We start from the raw sequence: 14,373 nt of genomic DNA, 5'->3' as shown, positions 1-14,373 counted from the left end.
CACGTGTCAGTTTTATCCATAAAAATAAATAAATGAATTCATTCCATCAACATTTGATGACATTATATGAATAATGGTAATGTGTATTGTGATTGAAAAAAAAAACAAAGCAAAGCAAAAAAAAAATGAAAGAAATGAAAAATAAAAAACAAAATGACAACCATAATAGCAGCAACAGTAACAGCAAAAACGGAAATTTAAACTTTATGGTGATATCTGAATTTCCGTTTCAGGAGCAGCAGCAACAACTTGTGCCACACACACATGTATATTGCTCACATTCAATGATCCAGAGCTTTTTTTTGTGACAACAACGACAACAAAAAAAAAGAAAATCTAAAGTGATTTTTGCTGTTATAAATATCCATCACCATCATCGAAACATTGATCCATAGAAAAAATAAGTTAACAATTTTGATGGTGAAAAAACGAAAACGAAAACGACAAATTTTTTTCATTCACGAATCTATTGGCCTGCCAATGGAAAGTTTGTTTGATCCATTCGTCGTTGTCATCGTCTAATGTAAGTAGAGAAAATTTTCATCATTTTCTAATCTGGATGAATGAATGAATGTTTTTCATTCGTTTTTTGTTTGTTTGTTTGTTTGTATTGTTTGTCATCATTGACAATATTTATTATATATAAAACAACATCAAAGATGAAAAGAGATTTTATAAAACTTTGTAAAAGTACAACAATTTTAAATTCTTTGAATCGAAACGAATCGAAATGTGTATTATCTATATATATACAGTAAAGAATCTATAGAATTTTTTTTTTCATCATTCACAGAATATTACTTTTATTAGTAAACTTATGACATGATGACATAACATGATGATGTTGATGTTGACAAATACAACAACGACAACGGATATGAAATTGTTCCGGTCGTTTCGTTTTCAATTCAATCTCTCTTTTTTTTTGTTCTTTGCTGGTGTTTTGCCATCATTTCTTTGTCTGTCTCTCTATGTTGTTTTTGTCCGTCATAAATCTTTTTTTTTTTTTTTTGAATTTTTTTTTTCCAATTTGCAAATTCATGTATCAAAATCTTTCCAACACACTCATACATTGATGATGGAAATTTAATTTATAAACTACAATTGTCATTGTCATCATCATCATCATTATTATCATTTGATGATGGTTAATTTACAGAATTTTTTCTTTCGCGGAAATCAAATCGAAACAAACTGTCATTCAAAACTGTGTTTTTGTATAGAATGCCGTTATTTTTTCTTCTGCAATGGATGTTGATAATGATGATGGTGATGATTATTATCATGGCTAAATAAAAAGGCCATTTAAGTCACGAATGGAATCTGCACTACTTTCGCTCTTTCTCTCTATGTGTGTATGCGTGTGATGATGATTATTGCTTGTATGGAAAATCGAAACCAAGAAAAAAAAGAAAAAAAAAACAATAAGTGAGAACCAAACTAAAAACCAAAAAAAAAAAAATCTATCTGTTCATAATAAATGAGAATGGAAATAAAATAATATGATGTGGTGGTCTTAATGATGATGATGATCATGATCATCATCATCAAATGTGTTTTTGTCCGAGAGTGAAAACGAAAACCAAAAACAAAACAAAACAAAAGTTGACCAATTGATTTCTCTGTTTTTCTTTATCTCTCTCTTACTCTCTCTCTCGATATTTATTTATTTCTCCCAAATGATGATGATGATGATTGCACTCACATCAATTACTCAAAATCACAATTCAAGTGTTTTTGTGCAAAAGATTGAAATGAAAAGAATAACTGAAATAGATAGATAGATAGATAGAGTGTCTATAAACGCGAATAGATGGATAGATAAATAGATAGTTAGATTGAAGAATCCACAAAAAAAACCAATTTGATTCGAACAACAACTACATTACCACACATATACACACACACAAATGGAGACATCATTCGTTTTAACATTAAGATTTTGATGAAATTGTTTTTGTTTCCCGAGATCTATTCTGATATTGATTCACTATTATTTCAGGGAATATTCTGGAATCCAATACGACGTTTATTTTTTTTTTTTTTTTTTTTGACTAATTTCCAAACAGAAAAAAATATCTTGATTGTTTTGTTTTGTTTCATTGTTCGAAACAAACTAACATGAACATTCGAAATGAACGAATAAATCACAATTACGTGTAATCATTATACAATGGACAAATACACACACCCCCATCCGCCTAAACAACTATTGAATTGAATCGAAAACAGAAAAAAATCGATGATTTCATTTTCATTGTTCATCATCATCATCATCATTACAACAAATCGAGTCACAAATTGATAGTTTTTTTTACGTTTGGTTGATGATTATGATGATGAAAATTTTTTTCCAGAAAATTTCTACAATTTTTGCCAAAAAAGTTTCCAATAATGGAAACATTATCTATTTTATCGAATATATGCTATTGATGATTCGAAATTCAATAATGATGATGATGATGATGTCAATGATCGAATAATTATATGTTATTATTATCTTAATTCTAAATAATGATCATCATCATCGTCATTTTTTTTCCAAGATTCAGATAGTGAATGCGGATCATTCATTCATTTGATTGAATGGATTATACGAGCGAAAAATTTTTTTCTTTCTAAACGATTCGAACTATCCCATTTTTTTATTCCCTATCTCTCTCTCTCTCTCTCTCTCTCTCTCGTTCTTTTTTTCTCTGATCAAACCAGGAAAGAAAAAGTTTTAGTTTTTCATTTTTTTTATGCTTGAAATTTTTGTTTTAGATTTTTATTTTTGTTCGGCGATTTGTGAAAAAAAATTTCGTTTCAAGGCTTGGCTTATGAAAATTGTAGAAAACACACACACACACACAGGCAGAAAAGGAGATAGAGATTAAATCAATGATCAGATGATCTTTATCCATTATCCAAAAATTATCATCATTTTTTTTTTACTGGCCATATATTCTTTTTTTTTCGGGAAAAAAAATCCCATCACTATGTTGTAACATTCAAAAAGAATATCTGAGTTATTCTTTCAGACAATAATAATGATGATGAGTGAGTGATCCACTTTAACAAAAATCAAAATTCCAATGGATATTCCAGATGAAAAAAAAAACATGCACACAATACCACCACCATCATTTTATATATAACATCACATTTTACAACAAATACGATGATGCTATTTTGCTATTTAGGAATTGAATGCGCGCCCATTTCAAACTAAACTAAAGTTTTTTTTGTCTGCGTTATATATACATGCATGCATGCACTTGTTCCACACACACATCCACATATTTTCGTTTTTTGTTGTTGTTGTTGTTGTCGTTGTTGTTGTTGTTGTATGGAGTAGTAGGAGGTTAAAATGTTAATGCTCACGAGAGAAAAAAAAACTAAGGTTTTTAAGACCTATAATAATAACTATGACTATGATGATGACTGATGTTTTTTTGTGTATATGAAAAAAAAACGAAAGAAAATGGTAAATACCTCTGAAATTGAAATTGTATATGTTTGTCTGTGTGTGTGATGATTCAAAAAAACTAAAATAAAATTTCATCTTAGAAACGCCATCTAATGTCATTTAAATGGATTCATTTGATTTTTTTTTGTTTTGTTTTGCAATAATAAAAGACAACAAACAAATGTTGATGAAATAAAGAAAAATTCAATTCTTTGATATTTGGTTTCAATTTTTTTTTTCATTCTCTTCCACATCGACTTTAATTCAAAATAATGTGTGTGTGTTCACCACTATTCAGTAGGAAAAAAAATAGGATTCTGCTGCTGGCAACAGCTTGTATACGTTTGTTTCATTTTTTGTGATTAGTAGTATATCTCTGTTTTTTTTTCATTTGCGGTTGTTGTTGTGGTTGGCGATACTTATTTTTTTTTGCCTGGCTGGCTGGCTTGTTGGTGGCTTTTCTGAAAGTGTTGAAAAAAATCCTGGCACTCATACCCCACAAATATATATACACACACACACGAACAGCTACTGAAATTTCTCTGAAATCTGTTAATGTGTGTGTGTGTGTGTGTGTGTGTGTGAATATTGAAAATTCCAAATAAAGTTCCAAACAGCTTTTAATGATGAATGAAGGAATGAAAAATTTTCATTTTTTTTCAACAAATAAACTTATTCATTATCGAATCAAATACAAAATGGCCATGTGTATTTCATGCGGTCAAGATGGATGGCCAATAATAATTTCTTCTTTTTTTTCTGTACAAATTTTGTCCAAGTTTATGAAACATCAACAATGAAATGTGATAAATGATTATAATAATAATTAGCTTCAATGTTTTTTGTTTCCTTTTTGTATTCCGAACAATGAAACATACATTTGTCACAATCTACACAGTCTATTTTTAGGTTTATTTTTGTCGCTGTTGTTATTCTATATATACCGACAATTGTACCGTAAAATTGGATTAAAAATCCAAAATTCATTGTCAATGATGATGATGATGATGATGATGTATGAAACTTTTTTGGTAATTTTTTTTTTGTTCCTATTCCTTGGTCAAAAAGTGACAAAAAACAAAACAAAACAAAAAAAATTTTTCTCTATTCCTATGATGATTCTTCTTCTTGAAACTAACAAATGTGAACGATAATCATTCACATTTGTTTTTAGTTTCAGTTTTTTAGTTTTTTTTTTGGATTTCAATCACTCTGTGATGTGTCGGTTATTATATAATCATTTTTCCTCTCTCTCTCTCTCTCACCAACACACACACACACCAAAACGAACAACAATCATATTTTTTTTTTTTTTGGTTGGGTCGCATCTGGTGCCAAATATATTGTGAAAAGTGGCCAAAAAAAACCAACCATCATCATCACCACCACTGCTGCTGCTGCTGCTACTGTTGCTGCGGTTAAAGCTCAAAAAAAAAAATTACCGTTATCCACCACGAACACACACACACAGAACAAAAAAAAACCTATACCAAATATATGAATAAAGAGAGAGAGAGAGAGAGAGAGTGAGTGAAAAAAGAAAACCGCATCCAAATCATGGTAACATCTCGAAAATATAGATTTTTCTCACTATTTTCATTTTCTCTCTCTCTCTGATCCATCCATCAGTTGGCCGTTAGGTATAAAGAAAAAAAAATTTGCAGAATTGATGTTTTGCTTTTGCTTTTATTCTGTTGTCGTTGTTGTTGTTGTTGTTGTTGTTGTTGTAAGCTCACGTATTCTCATTTTATTCGTGCACGAATTTTTTTTTTCTATTTTTTCTCTTTATTTTTGGCCAGAATGCAGGAAAAAAAATTTTTTTATTTTATTTTTATTTTTCATTTTTGTTTTTTCACCATTTTCACCATATTCAACGATATATAAGCCAATTAGCTTTGTGTGTGTGTGTGAGTGTGTGTGCGTGAATTGATCAATTGGAATTGGATTTATTTATTTTTTTATTATTCCACATGACATTTGTGAAATTTGTGAAATGAAAACAAAAATCCAATGATTCATCAATCTATATTTTTATTTTATGTTTGATTGAGAGTATGAATATTCTGGTATTCTGTTGCCACCAATATACACGAAAACAAAACAGATTATTATTCTGGGTGAAATTGGAATTTTTTGTTTTGAGAAAATTTCTAATTGTTTTCAAGTCATCAATAATTTGGGAAAGCAAAAAAGTTTTCACTTTTCTATCTCATCAATCATAAACCTAGAGAGAGACATACACTACAATCGATTCATGCAAATATATCGAAAAGTTTTTATTCATTCATTTTGATTATAGTTTCATATCGTTCATATAATCCATTCCATTACCATCAACTTCATCATCGTCATGATGATGATTGTGAACAAGAATTTTCAAGGAACAAAATTTATTTCCTTTTTTTTGTTCATTCTGTTCACTAATCATCATACATACAGGAATACAGGATAGATAAATAGATAGAGACATATGGATTGTAAATATATGGTTGCAGGCAATATTTGTTATTTTTTTTATGTTGTCTTGAATGAATAAAGAGTAAATTGAGAGAGAAAGAAAAAGCAAAAGAAAAAAAAGGCAAACAATCATAATCATCATTGCAAAAGAATTGAATTCCGAATCGAATATTCTTTGGTTGTCAATTTTTTTTTATTTTATTTTTTGTTGTTGTTAAACTCAAATGAAAATTAAATGTTTTTCACGTTGTTCACGTTGTTGTTGTTTAATGCTGTGCTGTTGTTTTTTATTTATTTTTTTTTATTTTTGCAAAATTCTGGTTAATCTAATATTATGAACCAGTCGTAACCAAACTGGTTTAAAGGTTTGTAATTAAACACAGAAAAAAACCAACACAAACACACACAAGCACACACACATTACAACTTTGAGCTAAATTTAGATAATTAAAACCATCTGGTTCAGCATTTATTAGCAACAACAAGCAGCAGCAGCAGAAATAACTGAAAAAAAGATTCCAATTGTTTTTTGTTTTTTTTTTTTTGTTATTAGCGTCTTTTTTTCTGATGAAAACAAAAAAAAAAGATTCTGCTGATTCTGCTTAGCAAAGCATCTTTGTTAGTTTTTCATTCATTTATTCAATCATCTCATATCCTTTTTTGGTTGTTAGAAAAATTGAAAAATTTTTTACGTTCATTTTTCTTTTGTTTTAATTTTTTTTCTGTCCTTTTTTCTTCTTAAAATAATTTTTTTTTCATCAAGTTTAATCACTGCCAAGTATTTTTTTTTTTTTTTGCCAAAAATTTGCTAAATTCCATTGTTTCAACACCACTTTTTGGGTTTCAAATCGGATTTTATTTCATCCAGCAAAAGTGTTGTTTTCATTTTCATCAATGATACATTGTTTCAACACTTGTGTGTGTGTTTTTTTGTTTTATGAATAATAAACAATGAGGACAGATCGAGTAAAATTCATTCATTCAAAAATATTATAATCACATTAGATTCATGAATTGAAAAAAATCATAACCAAATAATAGTGAGAGATAGGAAAAAAACAAAATTCTGTACCCAATGACCAGATCAATGGCGGTGGTTGAAAAAGTGGTGACAGAATCCGTGCACACACACACACACACAACCAAACAATTGTTTTTTTTTCGTGGAATTTTTTTGAATCTTTAAATTTTTTTTTTCGTGATTTACGCATAAACACACACATGTTTATATAAAAAATTTACTCTTGAAAAAATTCTCTTCATCTCTGTCTCTCTCTCTCGTTCTCTCGTAATTATGTTCAACAAATTCAAATGTTTTATTCATGAATTTCATGAGTGACATTGGTATACTTTTTTTTCTATTTATTTGTGTTTGCCGGGTAATTGTAGAATAATATCTCATTTTTTATCATCATTCTCTCATGCTAACGTATGTAGAAACGAAATGAAGAGAAACGGAAATCAATTCAAATGTGTCACGTGTGTGTGTGTGTGTTTGTATGTGTGTCGTGGCGGATAATTTTTATCTTTTTTTTTGTCTCCCAAAGAGCTATTAACGCAAAGTTATTATGATGCACTTTCGCTCTCTTTCTCTCTCTCTCTCGCACACACACACTCAAAACAAAAAATGAAAAGAATCCAGAATATCAGTATAACCATAAGATCAGAATCGAAAAAAAACCTCAAATTCTGCAACTTTCACAACTTATATGGAAAATTGAAAAGGATAGTTTTTTTACATTTAGAGTTGTTGTTGCTGTTGTTTTTTTTAAAGTGGATCATGGTTCCCTTTTCCCCATTCTTCTTCATTTTCTTTCCATATCAATTTCATCGGCCAAAATATCATTTATTCATTCATTTTTTTTTCGTAATTTGGATTGAAAAAAAAAGAAATTTATGCAAATTTTATTCAAGTCAAACACGCATACAGAAACTATACCATACACTCAAGTATTTTTAAGCTAGTAGTAGTAGTAGTAGCATGAATTCTGTTTGGTCTAGATTCAGAAAAAACATCGACACTGAGTGAAAAAGCAATGGAAAAACATTACCCAAACCAAAGCACAAGTGATGATCTTCATTATATTTTTTTCCAGTGAAAAAAATTTACATGAAACCATAGCCAACCAAAAAAATAAAGTATTAAAGACAGCGAAAAAGAGAAAAATCAATCCATTGACCATTAACCGGGATAATGTAGAATGTACGACCCTCGTGTTCCACCAAATTGATCAAAATGTTGTTGTTATTGCTGCTGCTGTTGTTTTTCAGTTTCATTCAAAACACAGGCCAATTCACTGAATGATTTTCGTTTTTTCGGATTGTAAACCATGAAAATATATTATTGACATCTAAACATCATTATCATCATCATCATCATCAGCAGCACTGGAACATACAAATTCTATCGATGTATTTATTTGATTAATCGTTGTTGTTGTTGTTGTTGGATTATTTTCTGATTTATAACATGCTAGTGTTATGATGAAAAAAAAGGCCCTGACCACCGACTCTAAGGTCATGACCAATGACCACAAAACAATGACAAATGCCCATGCCCACCCACACATAAATAAATAGATAGGAAAAAAATACGAAATCAAATTATATATATCCCGAATAATTCACAAATGAACATAGAAAAAGTTATGGAGATTTACTAAAATGAAAATGACCACTGGTCAGTCAGTGTGTGTGTGTGTTTGTGTGTGTATACTTTAGTGAATGTAAATGTGTTTTCATTTCTAGAGTATATTTGTTGGATCATTATCATTATGTATTATTATTATTATTATTGAGAACGACCCATAAAATCATAAACCAATCAGTAAAAGTGGCTCATTATTTTTTCTTTCGTTTAGCTTCTGTTTGTATAATTTGGTTTTTCTGGTGCTGTTTTTCTTTTACTATATTGTGAAGCAAATTTTTTCAATATACTTAATATGTTGATGGTTCTAGAACCAGAAAATAAAATTGTTTTTTTCTTATTCTAGATTAATTGATCAACACTCTATTTATATATTGGCTTTCAATTGATTCTGGTGGCGATCACAATATGATGATGGGATACATTGGAAAATTACCAGATTATTACATTCAAGCAAAGAAAATTTGAATTTGACTTTGTGTGGTATAGTTAAAATTGGAGCTTTCAAAAAAAAAAAAAAAAAAAAAATAAAAAAAAAATATTACCAACCTAACCACTACTAATGATGATGATGATGATGTGTTGCAAGTTGCAACAAATATAAATAAATGAACTAAACTTATTGTGATAAACTTTGTACTTCAGATCATAATCATCATCATCATCATCATCAATAGCCAATTTAGTGGTCAGTGAAATGGAAAAATAATTTTCACAATATATTTGTGTTTACTTTGGTTTCATTTTCATTCAATCGATCCAATCCAATTGGAACTATTTTTTTTTGTTGCTTCACACCCACATAATGATGACGTGTGCGATTCATACAAATATATAGTAGTGATTTATATTAAATCCAAAGATAAATAACTTTAATCGATTCTGTTTGTTTGTTTGTCTGTTTGGATATTTTACACAAAGTAATTGAAACTTGAACTTTAATAAATTGCAAGATAAATTTCACTGATGACACTGATGATGGATCAATTGATTGAAATCAAATGGATGGAAAAGAAGTTGAAAAAAAAACTTTTTTTTTCTCGTTTCAAATTCCAATTCATTTCAAAACTAATGGCAATATTTCCAATACTCATAAGAAAAAACATTGAGTTTTTTTTCGCTATTTTCTTTTTTTTCATCATTCAAACACTTTGTGTTTGGGTTTTTGGTGACTTTTATCTTATCTCGAAAGAATGTGTGGTGACAAGAACAAAAAAAAATTTCTTTTTTTTTCTTGCACAAAATTTTTGGATTTTTTTCTGGGTTTTTTTTGTCACCGATAACACACACACCCACACACTATTATCATCAACATCGTTGCATCATTATTCTTGAATGAATGAAAGATAAAAGTTTCCAAATATGAACTAAAAATAATAGATTCTGTGTGTGTGTGTGTGTGTGTGTTTGTTGATCATACACCCAATACCCACTTGAAACAGAACTAACAGGATAGTTGAGCAAAAATAAAACAAAAAAAAACAATCGATCATTTTTCGATTGTTTTTTTTCCATCTTTCATAAATTCAATGGAGACACACACACACACACACACAGCAAATATTGAATATCGTCATAATCATCAGCAGTAGTAGTAGTAGCAGCAGAATCAATTCTATGTGTGTGTGTGTGTGTGATTCTTTTTCATTTTTGATTCTGATTTTTTTTTTGTTGCAAAATAATCCATTAAATCAATCAAATTTTTTAGAATAACAAAAAAAAAATTTTTTTTCCTATTTCACAATATATAATCAGATCAAGAATTACGTATCAATCTAATGCTTTCTCGTTGTTGTTTTTGCGTGTATTTGGTTTGATGATTGACATGAACAGCAAAAAAACCGCCACCACCACTAACACTACTGTCATTGTCATATATACACACACACATACATCAAATTTGATCCTGGAACCACAACAACAATGACAATAGTAATAAAACATGTGTGTGTGTGTCTATGATGCTATCATATTGGAACATTATTATTATTATTATTAACCAAAAGATAAAAATAAAATCTTCAACAACATCATGGATCATGGATCAACGACAGAGGCAGCAAAAAAAAAATCGAACCAAAAAACCAAAAGCAATTCTGTAAAGTGGAACAATGGAAAAAAAATCATCATTATAAATATCAAATCACAGTCAAGTTTTTGTCATTGTTGCATATATAAATATACGTGTCAGATCAATCTGTGACGACATCCATCATCTTTTTCGTCATCATTCGTTGTCGTTGTTGTATAAAAGAATAATAATAATCTACATCATTGTAGATGATGTTCATTCATTCATTCATTGAATTCAGTAAGAATAAAAGTCATTCCTGACACACACACACACACACACAAATACACACAGATGACAAGATGAAAAGTGAAAATCTTGTCATTTTTCCCCTTTCCCCTTTTTTTTATTCTTGCACATCCTCCCACATTCAGAACAAAAAAATTAATATTATTATCAGTATCATCACCAACTGTCACATTGGTGTGTTGTGGACATATTATGATTTTGAAAGAATTAAAGAGAGAAATCATGTGGTTTTGTCATCATCACCATCATCATCATCATTATTATTATCCGATTGTCCGATTGATATCCTATTGTGTTTTGTGTGTGTGTGTGTGTGTGTTCCATTATTAATACTTGAATAACGAAATAAAAATGAAAATTTTCATTCATCGCTCATGCCTACATACTTATCACGCCTTTCTCTATCCAACAAACACACACACACACACACACACATTCAATTCATTTGATTTCAATTTTTTATTCATTCATTTTTTTTCGGTGTGATTTTCAACAAATAAAATAATCAACTCAGTTAACCTAAACCTGAACCTAACACAAACATAGAAACAACACACACACACAAACACAATGCAATGACGGCCATCCTGGTTTTTTTTGTGGAACAATACAAAAAAACATGAAATTTTCGTGTGTGTGTGTGTGTGTGTGTGTGAAACTACAAATATAAAACATTTTTCCAATTCAAATCTTTCAAATTCATTCTTTCTCTTGTCAATGATTTTGTTGATTTCAAACTTTATATCAAACATCATCAAATGATTCTGTTTTATTTTATATTACATTGTGTGTGTGTGTGTGTGTATGTGTGTTTGGAGGCTCATTCATCGGTTGGTTGGTTGGTTGGTTGAATTGGTTTGGTTTGGTTTGGTTATTTGGTTGTTTGATCCATCATTGATTTAGTGTGTTACCTAACACATACTCAATAGACATTTGTACGGATCACTTACGCAACAATGATTACATGAACTCCTGATCATAATGATGATGATGTTGATAAAAATCCGTATAATATCTCCATATAATATAGAAGACAGAAAGAGACAGAGAGAGAGAAAAAAAATGGAAAAGAAATTTTTCCCAAATTAAACAATGAAATCTTTGCAGCGTATGATTTACATTCATTCATTCATTCGATCAAATAGAAAGAGAAGTGTAAAAAGGTTTTCAGAATGGATTGGATTTTTTTTTGTTTGTTTGTTCTGGGGTGGGAGTAGAGGGGTTTTCATTCAGTTTTTCAACCATTCAACCATTAATATGTTCATATGAATAGAAAAAATGTTAATTTTTTTTTTTGCTTTACATTGTAAATCTTGATTGTCAATAATGATTATTGTCACATATCAATCAATCGATCGATCGATTGATAAAGATGATAAAAAAAAATCCAATCAACAGCAACATGCTCATTTTCTCAGTATCAAATCTAAAGAATGCTGAAAAAATTGGATTGATTTTCTTGTTTCTGGTTTAAAAGTTTTTTTCCAGCAAATAAGAAACCAATTGGTTATCCACACACACACAAAAAAAAACAACAATCTACAACATGAAAGTCTACCTTAGTTTTCAGCGAAAAAAAACAGCAAATGAATATAAATGATAAATCAATCTAAAAAAGAAATACACGTCGATAACAAATGACTTTATTGAATTTTTTTTTCACATTTTCCGACTTGTGATATATTGTGTGATTATTACATAATTTAATGATGGATAATTGTATTTCTCTCTCTCTCTCTCTCTCTCTCTCTCTCTCTCTCTCTCTCTCTCTCTCTCTCTCTCTCTCTCTCTCTCTCTCTCTCTCTCTCTCTCTCTCTCTCTCTCTCTCTCTCTCTCTCTCTCTCTCTCTCTTGTTCCGTGTTGTTTTGTTTTGTTCACGTTCAAATTTCCATTCAAATCATACAAACAAAAGCCAAAGATTTGGCTTTCTCGCACCGAACACGCACACAATGGAGTGAAAAAAAAAATTTCTGGATAAAAATTAAAAAAAAAATTTGGTTCTTTTTTTCCTTATCCCAATCACATCGTACCATCGTACCATGTACTGGATCAAAATAACCGTAAAAATTTGTCTTGTTTGACACACACACACACAAACAATTGGCTATTGTGTGTAATATTGTTTCTTTTCTCTCTTTCTCTCACTTTCTGGTTGTTTCATCATAATCATCATGGTTACAATTCGATTTGTGACAATCAAACTTGCCCGCATTTTTTTTGTTGTTGTTGTTCTATGGATCAATTGTATTTGTGCCTGTGTGTATTATGGTCATATATATATATTTTTAAAACACAATGAACCTTGAATGATCCAGTCGACCTTTTTGTCACCTCTTTTTGTTTTTTTTTTTTTGTTACAAATGTCATTGTTGTCGTTGTTGTTGTTGTTTTATTTCTGGATCATTCAATATATTCATTATTCAATGGTTTATATTGATTGGTTTCTGGAACCATGAAATGAAATTTTTTTTTCTTCATCATTTCGTTTATTTTGTAATATTCATGAATACAACAGACCATAATGCATAAGAAGAAATTGAACAAAACTCGTTTATTAAACACAATTTTATCAATTTTTTTTCGCAGAATAAATTACAATTTTTTATAAATGAAACAATGGTAACAAACACAAACAGTTGATTTAAAAAAAAAAAATGAAAATGAAACTGAAAAATGAAAAATATGTTCAATTTATAAATTTAGAGGTATACGACGCCATCTATTGGAAAATGAATGCCCTTGAAATCATTATTTTTTTTTCAAATATTCGATCATTCATTTCTTTAATTTGTTGATCAGCATGAATATCATCGTCATTGTTGATGTTAAAAGTTGAGTTTGGATTTTCTACGTCTAGCTCTAGTATTTAAACCAATCGATTGTTTGTCAGAATTGTATTTGGTCATTAGATGTTTAATATTCAATTGTCGCTTGTCATTCAATATTTTTTCGATAAATTCCTCATCGAAAATTTTGTCCATCACTTTAATTTCATCATCTTTGTTTGATCCTTTTTCTGGAAAAATGGTTTCAAATATATTATTGACGATAGCATCATCAATATTAGCATCAAGAACATGGTTTTCCTCATTCGATGGATTTATATTCGAATCTTCATCATCCGAATATACATACACATACGATGGTTTTCTTTTGAAATTTGGAATTTTTGTCCAAAATCTTTTTGCACACATTTTTTCCACTAAATAATCGGGTTTCCCTTTGCCCTTCTTCTCCTTTTCGATATCCATCAGTAAACCAGATTAGCTGTAATAGACTAGATAAAGAGATAGATATATAACTAGACAAAATTTCAATCGATTACTAAAAAAAAATTAAAATGAAATAAAGAACGAAAATGATCAATAAAAATTCTAGAATTGAAAACAAAATATTTTTTCTATCAATCGAATGAAATATTTACATGTAAGAATTCATTTGATGATCAGAAATCTTGATTTATAATCAAGTGAATGTGAATGTGTAAATAGTGACAATGGA

This window comes from Dermatophagoides farinae, chromosome 5 (assembly GCF_024713945.1).
Source record: "Dermatophagoides farinae isolate YC_2012a chromosome 5, ASM2471394v1, whole genome shotgun sequence".
In the NCBI taxonomy this organism is placed as follows: domain Eukaryota; kingdom Metazoa; phylum Arthropoda; class Arachnida; order Sarcoptiformes; family Pyroglyphidae; genus Dermatophagoides; species Dermatophagoides farinae.
Note: the sequence above shows the minus strand (reverse complement) of the source record.